At 34.2% G+C, this 18,680-nt stretch overlaps 1 protein-coding gene across 1 annotated transcript in view; it reads left to right on the forward strand.

Annotated features, from left to right (window-relative positions):
• The first annotated feature begins 419 nt into the window (after positions 1-419).
• Positions 420-18,680, forward strand: part of LOC123670143 (nephrin-like) — a 262,031-nt gene continuing 243,770 nt past the window's right edge. The window contains exon 1 of the mRNA XM_045603647.1: positions 420-495. The gene's annotated coding sequence lies outside the window, so the exon portion shown is untranslated. The remainder of the gene's footprint in view (positions 496-18,680) is intronic.

Consider the following 18,680-nt stretch of genomic DNA (forward strand, 5'->3'; position numbering starts at 1 on the left):
TAATTATATTGGTATGTAAACAAAAAAAAAAAAAAAAAACTGAAGTTTGCATGGAATTTCATAGTTCACCGTTTCTTTATAAATTCAGTAAAACACATGCCAGTTCAACGATCTACATATTTCTTCTCATCTCACTGATGCACTTCGAATCATAAAACTAACAGACTTTCAACTCGGATTCAAACAAACTCCCGACGTTTATGGTATTAAAATATAATACTTGTATGTAAAAATGTACATTATACGTATAATGAGATGTATAAAAATTAAAATTAAGTAATAATATTAAATAATTAAGCATAATCGTGTCTAATAAGTCTCTGTCTGCATTATACGACCGAATTAGATCAGGTTAGCTTAGGTCAATACAATTACTGGTAATTGCTTGTGGGGCGGTAAGCTTGCTTTTGCTTTAGCTGGTTATCATAGTGTTATGGTGCTGTGTTGTGAAGTGACTTGTGTTTTGTGTTTTGTGAACATTTAGTGGTATTAAAGGTATGTTATTGTTTTTTTAACCGACTTCAAAAAAGGAGCAGGTTCGCCTCCTCCACCTCAGAATCTCACCTCAGAACTTTTTACTGGTTGAACTGATTTTTATTCGAAAGCAGATGCTAGTCTTGTGAGTCTTATATGTATATTTGATCGAGATCCGTTGCCTATTTTTCGAGTAATAATTAATTATAAACACGTTATCAAATTATTAATAAATTGATAACGCGTATTTACTTGAGTATTTTTTCATCTACCTACGTTGTATTATTTATAAATGTAATTGAAGTCGGTTATTTTTTTCGTTTCCATTATTTTTTATTTATGAGATTAAATACAATAAAATGTTTGAATAAACTTGCAATTGATTCATTGTGTATATTTACTGAATAAATTTTATGTGGTGTTTCTACAATTTTAGTAATATGTACAAGAACATGGCGATTAAAGTCTTATCAGTTAAATAATTATTGAGTAGATTTATTTAGTCTATTCAACATTGTACCGTCGAAAATATTCGTTTATATAGTTCAAGTTTTAAAAGCATATATATAGAATCTAGCATAAACTCACGATACTTAGCTTTTAGCGATTGAGTTATTTAACGGGTGAAATAATGATAAAATATTCGATATTTTCACCGACTTTTTATTAAAGAATAATAGAATTAAAACCAATGTTCATATAACAAAACATATAATCGAATTAGTAATTTGTTATGTACAATTTATAAAGCAAAATTTAAAATATAAATTCTAGCCATCTATCAAAACAAATTTGTTATAAAAAATATAAAAACATAAAATGAGCTTCGATTATTATTCTGAAATAAAAAGTATGTAGGTATATGTGCGGATAAGATAGCCGATATAGATGTATATAATACATCTATTTCAAAATAATACAACCGAAAAAAGGTTGAAAGGGATTTATCTTTCTTAGAGATAGGTTGTAGACTATAAAACATCGTTCCCGTATTATAAAGTAAAGAAATATTTACATACATTTCCAAAAATATATTTATTAATATTCCTGTGTATTTAAAAAATTATATATTTTGTACAAAGTTTATTTTTATTCGAGCTTTCATCCGAATGTCGTTATATAAATAACTCGCCAATTAATCGAAGAATTTTATTAAGATTCCCTTAACAGGCTGCTGCCGGATGTTTGGTTTCCGTTTTTATTTATATTAATTAAGCTCGTTACAATTATTATTGGAGAGATTAATCATCGCACGACGCTGGACATTCATGATTTGAACATTTTATTGCCGTTATTAAAAGACAGCTTTATACAGTACTAGCGACCCGCTCCGGCTTCGCACGGGTATAAAATATAATTATAGCCTATATCATTCACTGAAAAAATGATTAAAATCGATCCAGTAATTTTGATTTATTCATTACTGCCCGTGGCCCACACGCGTTAACTTTAGAGTAAAAGCCGGCCGGAACCGCCACAAACTCTACGTACCGCAATTTTTAAATCTGTAATATCTTCGAAAATATTCATTTAAATCATATGCTGTAAAGGGACATATAGATCTATATTAAATCAACAATGTATTTAAGGTATTTAATTAGATAAGGATTAATGCTGTATTGGTTAAAATCGTTTTGAAAATTAGCCATTATTTGTCGTAAAAAGTAAATGACAAAAAAATGTTATTGTGGGATATCCATAAGAGATAGACATACACCATAGCGGAGTTTTCTGTAGACCTTTTTAATGTGTACAATACTTAGTACGTTATTTTGATAAATCTCGTAGGGTTCAGCCTGCGTTTGCAATTTAAGCGAAAAAAAAAAATAATTATTTACGACATGACATTAGAAAACTCAAAAATAACAGTATTTCTCCACTATTTAATGGATGTTATTATACATATAAACCTTCTTCTTGAATCAATCTATCTATTAAAAAGAACCGCATCAAAATCCGTTGCGTAGTTTTAAAGATTTAAGCGTACATACATGTAACATATGTATGTACAGAGAAAGCGACTTTGTTTTATACTATGTAGTGATTTACAGCAGTAGAAAGTAGGTCTAGGTCTACAGTTTCCTATAAAAAAAAACATCCGCAGAATTATTTCATCCTCACAACTTTTGATCTGTAAACATTACATTTGTAAGTGTGCTTTAAATGACTAATTTATCATTTTTAAGTAAAACCCGTCACGGTCACCAACCCGCCTGCCCAGCGTGGTGACTATGGGCAAAACACATGAGTTCACGTTATTTTTGGCGTAAACTTGTGGAGGCCTATGTCTAGCAGTGGACTGTTTAGGCTGTAATGATGAAGTAAAACCTCTTTACACACGCTTGACTTGGGGAGTAAGCTGGTGAATGCGTGACGAGAGCGTGACGAAAAGTGTGAGCGCACGAAAGTTGAGTTTATATTTATTTCTATAAATTTTAGCCCAATTGTTAACTAGAAGAGAATACCAGACAACAAAGTACGCATTTTGGTCTACGATTTTTTTATTTTATTTATAAAGTTTAAAAAAATTAAATTAATAGTATACATGCAATTTATGCCAGATATCGTATTAAAATGTTAATATCTAAGAATTAGCGATAACAAAATATCAAAAGGGCTCATGCGTGTTATTTCATGAATTTTGGTCTGAATCGAATAGACGAATTCCGACGTTAATTATGAATTATTATATTAATAACTTAATTTAAGTCTAGGGTCGATTTGTGGAAGAAAATTAGACAATAGAAAAAACACCAAAAAATCGCATATATTTTAATACTTCAGAAAATATATTCAAATATGGTCTTGTAAATAATATTAGATGGTTACGTGGTCAAAATCTCCGTTAATACTTTACATTGATTAGCCGGAACTTTCCGCTCTTGAGTTCTTGATTTCCTCTTTCCTTATCGTTTTCCTAACTTTTTTATACATACAAGTTTAAAAAATATATTACAACGTCCTATTAAATAGTTATTAATATACGGAAAAGAATATTTTGCTTACTTAAAGAATACTCGGCTTACTTAATTTGTTTTAGCATCTACTTAGTGCCAACACGATGATTGGGTTAAAGGCGCTGTAATTACACTATTTAAGACCATTAATATAACAAATACATAGAAAAATTTATGATAAAAGTCTATATTTCCTTATATATAATACGATAACGAATAAAGTTTTATATACTTATTAAGTAAACTTATTTACAAAGTGAAACACATATCATACTTGTAGCTTTGTACCAGAAATGTGTAATTTATTAATGTGAAAAATAAAAGGGAATACATTACAAAAATTACTTTTTTAAATAAGAGAAGAAAAATCTTAGTAGCAACGTAATCTAATAAATACAATTCCATGGAAAAGATAAAATGTTACTCTTAAAAATTCGCTTCGACGCCTCGAAAAAAAAATATCAACGATGTAGCAAAAATAATTGGGCATCCGCGTGTCACATCTTTGACATTGTGTCAGGTGACTGACAGAAAGAGAATTTCAATCGCATTAGAGCACGTGTGCGTTCCGAGAAAATACTACGTTTAATCAAGTAAGTAGTACCTACATAAGAACCTTTTACATTTTTCGTAAGAGATTAAAAAAATTGTGTCTCTGACATGCGACTGGAATTTACCCTGAACTTTACCTTAATATTTAAAATGTATTTATCTCTTTCAGATATAGATTGAAGATCATATATATATGTTTGCGTAGTCTAGAATATAAAAATAAAAATAAAATAATACAGAAAAAAAATATTGTAATAATATAAAAATAAAATATTGTAGATTAGATTAAATATATTAATCTGATCTACAAAAGTATTATTACTTATATTTTTATTGCTACATCTATGAACCAATCACGTAAATAATATTATATACGTGTAAATTTGTTTTACATAGACATTTCCTAAGGTTACGCATATGGAATAGGAATGCCTCCCTTAGGAACAGAAAGTGCCCACCGAACCTGACCACCTGATGGTAACAAAAAGTTTTGGTAACATCCAGTTTATATATTATAATCTGGGGGCACGGTAGTGCCCCCGCCAAGACGATTCAAAAAAAAAAAAAAAAAAAAAAAACGAAAAGCACTACCTATCTTTTCTCGAAGTGCTTCGTCGTTTTTTTGAACCCTCATAACTTGGGTTTGGATTATACGGGATAAACAAAATTCTCAGGATATGATGTCAATAGTGGACTTATTAATCATATAAAGTTTCAATTGCATAGCTCTTATACTTTAGATTTTATTGGTATCTAAAAAACCCCGATTTCGTCACTCACTGATGATCATCAAAATTCATAGAGTACTTCCTGAAGTCCCAGAAAGCTAAAATTTGGTATGTAAGCTAGTATTAGTACATAAACAATAAAAAAATTCTAAAACTTAAAACTTTTACCCCCCAACCCCTTAAACTAGGGGATGGAAGTTTGTTTGAGACTTCCGCAAATTTTGATGCTAGAAGTCTGAAAATTGATATAGGGACTCCTTGTTGCTCCTTGTTATAAATAATAATAATAAAATACATAAAAAAACAAAAATCGGTTATTAGACAAATATTGACTTTAGTAGTATTAAAGCACAACAGGCAGCTATAGTCGAATATAATCGCTTAAAAGCCAAGTATCGCCTTGATCTATCGCTTATTATAAACAGTAAACCAACAAAGAAAAAAGGCAAAGATAGAGAGTGATCTATGAAAAAAGGCACCTCTGATTTGCAAGAAATACACCCCAAAACAAAGAAAGAAAAAATGAACAAAATACCAAAATATTGTCATAAGCAACTTACAAAAAGAAGTGAAATCCCAACAAAAACATTTTCATGTAAAATGTTGTTGCCAAGACGAGATCATACGGCTCGCACTGTCAAAAAGTTATCAGATCTCATGTAGAGCCAAGCTTCTAACTCTACACGCCCTAACTCTACAAGCCCTAACTTCACAAACTCTACACTTTAGTCAAAATATGTGGCTTGGCCGTTTCGCTACCGCCACGTGGGCGTAAGGTGAAAATTTTATTCACTGTTTATTACTTTTCTGTTATACAATAGTTCTATTAAAGAAAAAATAAAAAGAAGAATAATAATTGATATATAATACAAATTAAAATTTAAATATATATATATATATATATATATATATATATATATATTTAAATTTTAATTTGTATATATATATATATATATATATATATATATATATATATATATATATTCCCGCGACGGGGCCAAAATGAAGAGGCAGGGGGCACCATCGCCAGCAGCAGTAGTCCACCTCACCAGCAGTCGTCATCAACAACATCGGCAGCCGGTAGTAACGAAACGGCCAAGCCACATATTTTGACTAAAGTGTAGAGTTTGTGAAGTTAGGGCTTGTAGAGTTAGGGCGTGTAGAGTTAGAAGCTTGGCTCTACATGAGATCTGATAACTTTTTGACAGTGCGAGCCGTATGATCTCGTCTTGGCAACAACATTTTACATGAAAATGTTTTTGTTGGGATATACTAATACTAGCTGACCCCGCAGACGTTGTTTAGCCATTGTTATGTTACTAAAACTCTGAATCCCCCCCCCCATTATAACTTAGGGGTATGAAAAAAAATAGATGTTGGCCGATTCTCAGACCTACCCGATATGCACACAAAATTTCATAAAAATCGGGACTGGACCGATTTCGGAGGAGTATGGTAACTAGCATTGTACCACGAGAATTTTATGTATAAGAGAAGATGTATAATAAATAAAAAATATAAATTACATGCAGACTTGGTCGGAAATCGGACCACGATCATCTGAAAAGAAAGCAAATACAAACGTTCTGGTCATAGTTAAATACATTTAAAAAAAATTACGTTTAGCAAATTATTTTATTAAATAATAAATAGTTCATATTTGTTCTGAAATTATCTACAAAATATTATATTATCTATGGTTGTATTCTAAAATTAAATTTTAACCATACTACCATAAAACATAACATTAATCTAAAAGTCCTAAGAAATTCTAAGTACAACAAACTCGTTAAACTTTTTGAAAAAAGCGTAACGTCGAAATGTAAACGTTTCCCTACATTTCTTAATGGAATTTAATTTTTGCTTTCCCAAACGTTGATTGATGTGACGTTGCTCTGTAATCCCATTGTGGATTTCTCCCCCGAATAAGATTCGGTCCTAAGTTCCTTATAAGTTAATTTAAGTCAAAGTCTTTTTATTCTCGGTAAGCAGAATTGCTTATTTTACTTTGTCTCAACCGTGCTTGCTACGGTTACGAATTTACGATATTACGATTAATATCTGTCGGTTATCAGATGTGGATTTCTATCTCTGTTCTGACATTTAAATAAATCGATGGATAAAAATTAATCGATGGATAAAGAGATTCTTTCTTGTAAATAAATTTGTGGTGATTCACTATTACGGCGTTCTCTATGTTAATCCTTTGGCCAAATGTTGCCTAGAAGAGATCGCTGTATTAGCGATATGGCCGCCTATTGAAACTTGTATATTTCTAATGTGACGTATTGTTACAACTTTGTATTAGTTTAAATAAATAAAATAATAAATAGATTTCCACTCGCGTTTTGCGTGTGCAGTTACATATAATATGTAATTTATTACGTTTCGAATATGCATAAACATAAATCATTATATTAATTAATTACTAATTTAAATTGTGTTGTTAAATATTCCATTTTTATTTGCAGACTTTGCCTGTTTAGTTTTATCCTATTGAAATACAGTCATATATCATTCAGTGATAACGTAGGAATCTCGTAGTGAAAGAATTTTTAAAATCGGTCCAGTGGTTTCAGAGTTTCTTAATTACAAATATTCAAGATATAAATCTTTTAATTTTATTAATATTAGTATAAATACATTTATATTTTTAAAATCCTTATTTGAAATATATTGATACTTATGCTTTCAAATAAACAAAGAAACCAAGTGAGCACCTGCTGCTTAACTGTATTAATATATATTTTTAAAAACAACATATCGAAATAAAACCGTTTCATCACTTAAAAGTCTAAAACAAATTGTTTAGAAGAAAGGAGATAACAAAATCTTCCGATTATTACAGTAGTCATCATCATCCTCATCACTTTAGCCTGTGGCAGTCCACAGCTGGACACAGGCCTCCACAAGTTCGCGTCAAAAATGGCGTAAACTCATGTGTGTTGCCCAAAGTCACCACGCTGGCCAGGCGGGTTGGTGACCGCAGGGCTGGCTTTGTCACACCAAAGTCGCTGCTGCCCGTTTTCGGCCTGTGTATTTGAAAGCCAGCAGTTGGATGGTTATTCCGCCATCGTTCGGTATTTTAAGTTCCAAGGTGGTAGTAGTACTTAATGTGTTATCCCTTAGTCGCCTCTTACGACACCCACGAGAAGAGAAGGGGTTGGCTACATACATTCTTTACTGTCATAACCACACAGCAACCGTGTTACAGTACTGCTAATATGTATTCCAATTTTATGAAAGTATTGTTATAAGTAATTGAAATATATGTTATAGATTTACAAGCATTTTCGGGATGGAAAATATTTCGGATTCGGATTAACTTTGATCATATTTGCTACTAATGGAAAAACAGAATTTGATCATCGATGTAACATATTTTTGTTTTGTTTTTCAGAAGATAATTACTTTTTGATCCATAATTGGAAAATTGATATGGGATTTAAAGTAATACAAAATAGATTTATAACTTTAACAAATTGATTTAATCATAAATCCATATCTTTTTGGTACGTTATTGCTGCTTAACTTTTTTTTAAAAGATAACTTTGAAACGAACGGACCAAACCATTTCAGCTCTGTACGTCAGACAAATGAATGACTACACCATACCAGTAACGCTGCATGTACTCGTACTATGTACACTGATTCAGAATTTTGTCATAAGCTACTGGTACTATTACAAATGTAAACTTCAGACAATAATTAAAAGTTCCAGGTTACCAACTATTCATAAACATTCGAATAATAGTAAAGTACATAACGCTTTGACATCACAATAATTATCTATTGCATGTGGGCTCAAAATGCTTTGTTCCCGCCTATTGTTGTTGGCAATGCTTTGTACCTAATGAGGTCGAAACGTCGATATGATTCCTATACAACGTAGCTTTCGCTTATCTTTCGGGATTTGTACGTAATGTTTAGTAAACGAAGTTTGATATATGTATCTATATGTATATTCAGTATATTGACAAAGGAGTCATGCTAGATTTTAATATGTATGTTAACATTCTTTTGTTTGATACTATATTTATGTAAGGTTAAATTTACCTGAATTTATGTTCCTTGTTACATTATGTAATTTTAAACGTAGGATGGATAACCCTTTTATCCCCATTAATAAAAGCCACAGCAATTACGATGAGCTGTCTGCGTGAAATAATAAACATATTATATATTTATTTACAACACATTCATAAATTTTTACGTAGACTTAAGCACGCATTAAATCGTGTAAATATAGTAAACTAGCTGACCGGGCGAACTTATACATAAATATATCTAAATAAAATATAGCCTGTCTTTCAAGTTGGATCAAACTGTACACATGCAGATTAAAATCGGTTGGGTAGCTTAGGAGTCCATCACGGTCAAACAACGTGACACGTAATTTATGTATACATATATATTAGATATATATAAGATTTTTAATTAAGTATAATGTTGTTATGGTTGACTCAGTGAGACTTATAATTTAGTTAGAACTGAAATAAAATGGCAGGTGTGCCTTGCATTAAGAAATCAAAATGTTGAGCACGTCAAGCGAAGGTTTTGTTTAAAATCATTGTACCATAACAAAGAACACAACACAACCTTACAAGGCAAAGTCATTACGTGATGCCTTTGATATCTTAAAAGAACGTACACTGCGGATACGATATTATAGAGGTATTATAAAAATGTTCTCAATTAATTCAAACATTATTTTTAGTGAGATTTTTTTTATATAGTTATATTCAATTATTTAAATAAACATCTCACACTCAATGGCACATAGTAGGGATTTATAATAATATAATAATAATTAATCTTTATTTCGGGACTAGCTCATATACTCGTAGTGTCAGTAACAAATTCTCTTATTATCTAGTGTGAGTACAATTACAAACTTTAAAATAATTACATTTAAACATTTCTAACAATTTTTAAAGTAACATTTAAGTAATATTATTATTAATAATAAAAAATTAAAAATTAAATTAATTTTACATCTTTTTTATATGTTATTAATGTGAAAATATAAATTTATTATTTATTAAACGGTTTTTAAACGGTTTTATTTAGCTCACCCCGTTTGTTTTATTTTTTATTATTCTTGGGTCAAATTTAGTAATTCAAATTTCACCCTCTTCCTGTCAACCGATTAATCTGAAATTTTGTATACACTTTGGATTTTGGTGACAATACAATTATGTTTATTCATTATCATTATAAATTCAAGATGGCCGCCGCTACAAAATGGCGGATAATTTATGTTTTATTAATCCCATCAATATGGGTATCAAATGAAAGGGCTCAACAAGCAGAATACAATATACTATAAAAAATTAAAATCCAAGATGGCGGCCGCTACAAAATGGCGGATAACGTAGGTTTTATCAATCCCATCAATATGAGTATCAAATGAAAGGGCTCAACAAGCAGAATACAATATACTATAAAAAATTGAAATACAAGATGGCGGCCGCTACAAAATGGCGGATAACGTAGGTTTTATCGATCCCATCAATATGGGTATCAAATGAAAGTGCTCAACCAGTATAATCAATGTACTATATAAAATTAAAATCCAAGATGGCGGCCTCTACAAAATGGCGGATAACTTAGGTTTTATCAATCCCATCAACATGGGTATCAAATGAAAGGCCTCAACAAGTAGAATACAATTTACTATGCAAAATTGAAATCTAAGCTGGCCGCCGCTACCAAATGTCTGATAACAATTTTTTATCAATCCCACCAATATGGGTATCAAATAAAGGGGCTTGACAAGAAGAATACAGTGCACTATACAACCTCAATATTTAAGACGGGCCTTGCAATAATGAAGCACTAAATGAATTAAACAGAATGCGAAATAAAAACTACATACATACATACATATAATCACGCCTCTTTCCCGTAGGGGTAGGCAGAGACCACTTCTTTCCACTTGCTACGATCCTTACATACTTGTTTCGCTTCATCCACTTTCATTATTCCCTTCATACATGCTCGTCGGTTTAGGGTACTCTTGACCTGGCCTTTTTTCAAGACGTCCCCGATTTGGTCTTGAAATGTCCGCCTAGGTCTACCCCTTCCAACACTTCCACTCACACTCGCCTTATACACTTTTTTCGTCAGTCGTTCTTCATTCATTCTCTCGACATGACCAAACCATCTCAGCATACCTTTCTCAATTTTTGTCACTACATCTTCTTTCAGACCACACCGTTTCTTTATCTCACTATTTCTCATCCTGTCACTCAGTTTAACTCCTATCATACTTCTTAACGCTCTCATCTCAACTGCATTTATTCTGCTTTCATGTCTCTTCTGCCATACCCAACTTTCACTTCCGTACATGAGTGTCGGAAGCAACACCCCCTCATGCACAGCCAAACGAGCCTTTTTAGACACCTTCCGACTGCTCATAAAGGAGTTCAAAGCTCCGTTCACCATGTTTCCTGCATTCACTCTTCTTTCAATATCACTCTCACACTTTCCATCTCTTGTAAACTTCGAACCCAGATACACAAACTCATTCACCTGTTCAATTTGTTCATCTCCAATCACGATATTACAGTCTGTCACTACCTCATCTCTTTCAAACACCATCACTTTCGTCTTCTTTACATTCATCTTCATTCCCTTTCTAACAAAAGCTCCACTCATAACAGTTACCATCTCCTGCAACTCCTCGGCCGAGGACGCAAGTAATACTTGGTCATCAGCATAGAGAAGACATTTGACGAGTAACTCACCCATTCTCAAACCACTTTCATTCTCTTTTAACTCTGTCAAGCAATTGTCCATGAACAAGTTAAACAGCCACGGTGACGCTACACATCCCTGTCTAACACCTTTTTCGATATTAAACCATTCAGTGTATGCCCCGTTTATCCTCACACAAGCACTAGAATCCCTATAAAGAGATTGTAGTGCTCGCATGAGTGCGCCGCTCACACCGTACACGGACAATGCTGACCACAATTCATTCCTCACCACTCTATCATAGGCCTTTTCCAGATCCACGGACGCGCAATAGACCTTTTTGTTTTTTGCTAAAAACTTTTCGGCTATGCACCGCAAGGAAAAGACCTAATCCGTACATCCCATTCCCTTTCTAAATCCCGCTTGTGCATCCCATACTTTTTCATCTGTTTCATTCACAACTCTTTCAATCAACACTTTCGCATACAATTTACCGACGACGCTGAGAAGGCTTATACCGCGGTAATTTATGCAGTCCTGCCGTGACCCTTTTCCCTTATACAACGGCACGATTACGGCTTTGCACCAGTCTTCCGGTACTTGCCCATTTCGCCAGCACAAATTGAAAAGGCAGTACAGCTGGCTAGCCACTATACCCTGTCCAGCCCTCAGCATCTCGACGGTGATCCTGTCATACCCTGCAGCCTTACCTAATCTCATACTTTTCAGCGCTTTCACTATTTCATCCATGCTTATCTCACTTTCATCGACATTTATACTACTCTCAATGGAGGGTGCCGGATGTTGTACCTGCACTTCCTCTCTTTCAAACACACTTTCAAAATACTCTTTCCATCTCTTTAACACACATTCTTCTCCATTTATAACGCTCCCATCTTGACTCCTGATTGTGCTCAGCTCCGAGGGAGAAATTTTTCCTCTGGCTGTTTTGATGGATTTCCAGAAAAACTTAATGTTTGACTGGAAATCTTCAGTGAGCCTCCTATCAAAATCATCCTTTCGTTCTTCTTTCTTTCTAGACACAACTTCTTTCGCTACTGATTTCAATCTTTTATACTTCGTTCTTGCTTCCTTTACCTCGTCATCCGTTGCCTTTTGAACCTTTTGGTTAGCTTTTGTTGCTAACCAATCCAACCACGCTTTCTTCTTTTCTTGCACGGCCTTTTGTAGATCTTTATCCATCCACACATTATAGTTCTTTCTTCCTTTCCTTCTTTTAGCTACCCCGCATACCTCAATAGCACTATTCACGACCCCTTTCTTAAAAGTCTCCCACAAATTCTCAATCACACCTATCTCTTCTATGCCTTTAAAACTTTCTTTCAGTTTCTCTACATACTCATCTTTCTTTTCTTTTCCTTGTAGATTTTCCACTTTTATTCTGGCTAAAACACTCGTAGGCTCGGCCCCTCGGTGGCGCCATCGTTTAAAGAGGCCACGTATTCGGGCTATGACCAGGAAGTGGTCTGTGTCGAGACCAACACCGCGGTATGCCCGAGTGTCAAGCACTTTCTTTCTCAGTCTTTCATCCACAATTACAAAATCAATCATACTTCTAGACTCACCCTCATCTCTTGTATACAAATGGATCTTTTTGTGTTCAAACATTGTGTTGACCACGCAAAGATTCCATTCCAAGCATACTTCAAGCAGACTTCTCCCATTGTCATTCACTCTTTCGTCCCCAAACGTACCCAGAACTCTTTCATACCCATCACGCTTTACTCCAACCCACCCATTAAAGTCCCCTAACATTACGATCCGTTCATTTTCTCCGCATTTATTCAAGACCTCTCTCATGCTATCCCAAAATTCCTCTCTCTCTTGTTGGTCTTTTAATGACCCACCTCCGCGCAGATCCGTCGGTGCATAGACCCCAAGGATAAACAAGCGAGTGAGTCCGACTTTCAACCTAATCCAGAGGAGTCTTGGGCTTACACATTCATGCTCCATCACACATTCAACCATTCGAGAGGAAAGGATCACACCAACTCCCTGACAGGCTCGGCTGGTTTGGGGGACTCCCGACCAGTATGCCGTGTAGGGTCCATGTACCGTGGTTTCACACCCTTTCCTCTTGGTTTCATTCACGCACAAAATATCTATGAATCTTTCATCCATCATCTGACTTACTTCATCTACCTTACCATCCATTCCTCCTCTTACATTCAACGTAGCGAAGCGGCTCTCCATGGGCCGCTTTTCGCCCCCGCGAGAAACGAGACGTGATGGGTGGCGAACCACACCGCCGCCATTTTTGTGAATAAAATTTTTTCGGTTATCCATTGCGTTCCCACGAGTAGCTAGGGAAAAGTTTGTCCACCCTGGCAGAGCCCCGCATGCCAGGGTAAGGCTGGCCTTATTCTGGGTCGCCCGGTCCCAGGGCAATATGGCACGCTTACGACTAGGCTTGCCCCTAGCCATGCATCCATCCGCGCGGCAGACGTTGGATTGGCGGGGAGGGTAGGAATAGGGAAAGGGAAAGGATAGGTGGTGTGAAAAAGGAAGATTGGTAAGTTAGAGTGGGAAAATAGGAAATGTAGGATATTACCACCCAGGAGTGCAAGGGATAGGGCAGTAATAGCTAGGGAAGCCGGGGTCGCATACCCGTATACCATACCACAACTACCGGACAGGTAAGTTGGGATGAGTATCCCATGACTTATAACTAGAAAATAAAAATAGGTAAAAAAACTTTTTAAGTTAAACGGTTTTATGTTAAACATACATTGCAATGTTTAAGATAAATGTACTAAAAACCAAAAAATAATAAAATAGATACAGTCGTGGGAATTATAAACATATGCATAGACTAGACTAAAATAAAACCGTGGGGCACGTCAATTGTCTACAAATTATCGACTTAATGTGCGATAGAAGAATCGTTTAATTCGTCGTTAAAATAGGCAGTTGGCCCGCAGACGGTGAGGAAATTACTTACTATTTTCTTGCTCATGGAAATTCCAATAGTTATACACTCCATGTAAATAAAAGAGATGTTTCAACTAGTTTATCGTTGGACATTCACACTGCTGGCTGGCGAGGAATCGTTTCACTGCTCGTAGTTTGTCTTTAATCGACAAAACATATGATAAAAGTACTACTCGCTCACCACTATGAAACCCTAAAACTCGCTTATAATCGAGCTTGCTAGCTTGTTTCCACATTCTAGCCCTACTTATCACACGTTCATCGTTGTCGGTTGAACAACTGCCTAATTATAGTGTAACATTACAAAACAAACATTTTAATCAACGATTGTAGACAATTGACGTGCCCCACGGTTTTATTTTAGTCTAGTCTATGCATATGTTTATAATTCCCACGACTGTATCTATTTTATTATTTTTTGGTTTTTAGTACATTTATCTTAAACATTGCAATGTATGTTTAACATAAAACCGTTTAACTTAAAAAGTTTTTTTACCTATTTTTTTATTATTAAAGGACCCAGTGTACATTAATCTTAGGAAATGTCTAAATTATTAGATACTATTTAATGTTTATGAATAATCTATATTCATTATTCTTTATGTAGAAATTTGAAGTATCTAAAACATACTTTATTAAGTTTAGGCACAAAAATAAATAAATAATCTTGCTTAAAATCTGGTGTTACTCAACTGGGGGAGTAATTTTACTTTACAGAAGATCACAATAAAATGACAAAAACTCTCTTGTAGTATTTTCTTATTGCGTAAGGAATATGTAAGGAAGCTAGTATTTTGTAAAAGGAAGTTAATAAATTTGTTTGTTGTCTTAAAAAAAGGTTAAGTTTATTATTAATAAAACTACCCTGAAAGCTGATGAAAAAAAATATGGGTCAGTTCCGACGCACGACTGGAGTTTCTCCTACAGATCAACTGTCTAAAAAGGCACAAAAATAGTCCAAGAAAAAGATTAATACCATATCAAATTGTAAATAAACTAATCAAATAACGCCATCTCCATCATAGATGGCGTTATTAGAAATCGTCGTCGTCTATCGATATGTCGTTACGAAAAACGTAACGAGGTCATTCGTTTAGTAGATTTTACTTCCCATATTTTTTTATACCAGGGCTTTATATGTAAAACGATTCTAAAGGAGTAAACTCCACTTATGGAGTCACGCTTCAGCCTGTAATATCCCACTACTGGGCATAGGCCTCTTTCCCCACGTAGGAGAAGGATCAGAGCTTAATCCACCACGCTGCTCCAATGCGGGTTGGCGGATATATTCCTTACTATGAGTAACGATCGCTATCAGGTGTACATGATAACAACCGGGACCGAAGGCTTAACGTGCTCTCCGAGGCACGGTGGGGAGACCTACTAGGACTGCACAAACACCCAGACCACGGCAAACACCTGTATGGCCAATTCAAATGTTTGTCATGTGTGGGGATCGAACCCGCAACCGCCAGCGCAACAGATACAATCCATGGCTGTAACCGTACTTATGGAGTGAACTCCACTTATGGAGTGAACTCCCAAAATAAACTCCAAAAAAGGAGATGCAAGCTACTCGGGCTACATTGGTTAAGATTATTTAATGTCATAATATTCTGTCTAAAATTATCTTTTGAAATGAAAATGCAGGAGATATTAAAATATTTCCTAGAATATATTACTATAATAGTAGGAAATTTATCTTCTACTATAAACACATTGCCGCCGAACTTTGTTATATGTATACACAGATGTTGGTATGAACTTAATAATTGTTACATAATAATAATATGCTATTATTACTGTTGTATAATGAATTAATAATATTTTGCTTTGTACGAAATTACTCCACATGTTTTCATTAAATATGTTTATCGTTAATTACGTTTAATATAATTACAGATAATTGTACGACACTCTCATACATCTAATGAAATGTTTTTTGTTGTTAAATGAGATTTTTTTTTAAATATAAATGATATTTTTATAGACAGGATATTTTTTCTAAAATGTCAAATCATCTTTACTCGAAAGGGAAGTTTACTGATTGTTTTGCTAGGTGAAATTTGAAAACACATAAAAAATTGCATTTATTTCTCTTACAAACTATTATTCACCACTTCAGGCCTCCTCAAGTTCGCGCCAGACATTATAGCGTGAATCATGTGTTTTGTCCATAGTCACCACGCTGGGCAGACGGGTTGGTAACCGTAGGCCTGGCTTTGTTGCAATTAAAATGTTATTACGATAATAAAATTACAAGTTTGTATTATATAGTAGATGTGCCCCGCGATTTCGCCCACTTTATTTTAAGAAAAACGAGGTACTAAAACATGATATAGCCTTCCTTAATAAACGGGCTATCTAGCACTGAAAGAATTTTTCAAATCGGCCGTCCGCGACCGGAGCACGTTCAAGCAAACAAATAAACAAACAAACTTTTCAGCTTTATAACATTAGTATAGAAGTTTATATAGTTTTTACATATTTCGAATCTCAACGAATATAAATCACGCGTGCTGCTCAGCGTATTATTTTTATATTGCTATAGGTGATTGAGGTCAAAACTTAACAATATATGTATATGTGATAACACAACAATACATTGTTAGAAGGAAATGATTCGAAATTAAAATCTGTACTTAGAATGAAAAATTTGAAAGGCGATTTCTTGTTATGTTGTCGTAGGGTTTTGTCATTAAAATAGGATTCATTCCAAAATAATTCTGAGATCACATCATAAGATTACTCTCATTATCCTGGGTGTATGATAAAATGATACAAAACCTCAAGGCCTAAAGTGTTGTGAAAATATTAAAGAGTTTCTGTGCCTATTAGCTTTAAAGCTAATATTTCTGTTGCATCGATTGTGTTTTGTTGCGTTTTCGATTCACGAACTTTTTTATAATTCTCATTGCTTAGAAAAGAAACTGATAATAGCAATATGTTATGTTCGCTTAAAATTACCTTGATATTGTATTAAAAATTATAATTATGGGACTTAAATCTTACACAATGACGGTATAATAAACCTCTTGACAGACAGGAGTGAACAGTCTCCTTATGGTGTATTCCTGCATCGTCGATAATGAGTTAATATACGGATTAATAATTCAGTGTCCGTGTCCATGTAATACTCTTAATTAGCTTAAAATTTCTCTATATTGGTCTAGTCTTAAGTCTAATTATACAGTTTATAAGAATTTTACCAGCATTGAATATCGAAATTTGTATTATTGGTTGAAATTTTTCTTAAGTCGCATCGACATTGGATTATTATAACCCATATGCCAGCCTGTATGCCACAGTAAACAATCACTTTAATGCAAACTTGAATTTCTTACGTTGAATTGAAAATTTTCGAAATTAGCAAGGATAGCAAATAAATTCTACAGCTTTGTAATATGAAGCGGAAAACCCCAGCCGTCTCAACTATTCAGTTGTGTTGACTATCAAAAACTTTCCCGAGCAAACATTATTTCTGATTGAAATAATACAAATATTTTTTTTTATATTTTATATTCATTACAGCCTATACAGTCCACAGCTGGACATAGGCCTCCACAAGTTTACGCCAAAAATAACGTAAACTCATGTGTTTTGCCCATAGTCACCACGCTGGGCAGGCGGGTTGGTGACCGCAGTACTGGCTTTGTTGCACCGAAGACGCTGCTGCCCGTCTTCGGCCTGTGTATTTCAAAGCCAGCAGGTGGATGGTTATCCCACCATCGGTCGGCTTCTTAAGTTCCAAGGTGGTTGTGGAACCTTGTTATCCCTTAGTCGCCTCTTACGACACCCACGGGAAGAGAGGGGGTGGCTAAATTCTTTAGTGCCGTAGCCACACAGCACATATTTTATATAATTATAATAATTTATAATGTTTAATTAAGATGGTAAGCCCAACTTATTTTTAACCGACTTCCAAAAAAGGAGGAGGTTCTCAATTCGACTGTATTTTTTTTATGTATGTTACATCAGAACTTTTGACCGGGTGGACCGATTTCGACAAATTTTGTTTTAATCGAAAGGTGGTGTGTGCCAATTGGTCCCATTTAAATTTATTTAAGATCTAACAACTACTTTTCGAGTTATATCTAATAATGCGTTTTTACTTGACGCTTTTTTCGTTGACCTCCGTTGTATTATACCGCATAACTTTCTACTAGATGTACCGATTTTGATAATTCTTTTTTTGTTGGAAAGAGGATATCCCTAGTTTAGTACCATGATAATAAAACCAGGATATGATGATCGGATCCCAGAGAAATCGAGAGAAACTCTCGAAAATCCGCAATAACTTTTTACGGGGTATACCGAT

This window comes from Melitaea cinxia, chromosome 4 (assembly GCF_905220565.1).
Source record: "Melitaea cinxia chromosome 4, ilMelCinx1.1, whole genome shotgun sequence".
In the NCBI taxonomy this organism is placed as follows: Eukaryota; Metazoa; Arthropoda; class Insecta; order Lepidoptera; family Nymphalidae; genus Melitaea; species Melitaea cinxia.